Genomic DNA, 1,496 nt, shown 5'->3' on the forward strand with positions numbered 1-1,496 from the left:
ACTTTTTGGCATCATTTAACTTTTTTGTTTTTGCTCTTAATGCAACCTGGCTTAATGTTAATATAGGCTGTCAGTGTTGTGTTTTGTGTGTTTGTTTTGGTGTTGGTTAGTATTTGCGAGGCATGTCTTTGCCATATTTTTAGTTTCAAATTTTGTTTAATGATTCTCTATAATTATTAGTTAAATATTAGCTTTTATCCAATTTAAGAATTATTTTGTTTTACCAGAGGAGGTTTTTGTTTTGTTTTGTTTTGTTTCGGTTTCTTTTTGTAAAATTTATTTATTTATTTATTTATTAACATCCTGGGCCTCAGATAGTACTATAGGTAGTTCCCCTAGATTCATCCATGTTTTGCTCTGGGATTTTGTTAAAATAGCATGCTATAATTTACCATATATAGTGACACTGAAGTTTATCCTGAGAGGGAAGCAGTCTCTGGTTTTCAGGCTATTTTTCCAATTCAGGATACATGTTAGAGTGAATGCTTCTGAGATGTTTGCCTGACTTCAGACTTTATACATTTTCTAAAGAACTATAGTTATAGATCAATGCCGAGATAATGAATCAGGTCATAATTTTATGGAAAAATAAATAAGAACAACTTACTGAAAAGGATATCCTGTGAACTCTTTGGGCTGATTGTTAATATCTCCTGGCCTGCCAGAAAGGTCAGTATGGGTTTCCCCTTTATCCTTTCCCAGAAGTTCATGGTAATTGTGAAAACTAGCGACAGGTATGGCAATAAGACATTCTCTTGCTAATTCTAATTATTTTAAATGGAGGTGAAACCAGCCACATCTTTGCAATTTTCCAATTGAATCAATGTCAATCAAGAAGATAGAGGCCAAGAGGGCAAATTTTCTTGACTGCTAATAGCTGAATAACCCTCTATTTCCTCATATGAAATGATTATCTTTGATGCTTCTTACTGCCAAGTTGCTCTGAATTGGAAATTGAGATGTGAGCTGATGGATAAAAATGTTGATGTAAAAATCAAATTATCACAAATCACAAAAAAAGACCTGCACACCCCCACATCCACACTTACATACTGACTCCTGTATGGAGGTCAGTTAGAGCCTTTCTATATCACCAGACGTTTATATGCAACATTTGAGTTATTGTGAGCACCAGAGGAATACATTTGGGTAGAACAAAAAGGTCCTTGAACTAGGACTTCGATGACCCAAGTTCTAGTTGCATTTTTCCATTAGTACGTCACCACTAAAATATCACTTAACCATTATCAGAAAAATGTGAATGATAGTTCTATGAGGTTCATAAGGTTGTTAAAACCACATAGAAAAATTTGAGGAATTTTTCCAGAGAAGATAGAGAGCAGTCTAACCAATATGCTTCCAGGTCTCGAAGGCTGCCATCAAAGTGTTGTGTGGGGCTGCAGTCTCATGAGAGGTTAGACTTGGGGAGTATCTATTGCCACGGTGATGTGGTTACTGGCAGCATTCAGTTCCTTGTGAATTGTCATACTGATGGC

This window comes from Mandrillus leucophaeus, unplaced genomic scaffold, assembly GCF_000951045.1.
Source record: "Mandrillus leucophaeus isolate KB7577 unplaced genomic scaffold, Mleu.le_1.0 Scaffold754, whole genome shotgun sequence".
Taxonomy (NCBI): domain Eukaryota; kingdom Metazoa; phylum Chordata; class Mammalia; order Primates; family Cercopithecidae; genus Mandrillus; species Mandrillus leucophaeus.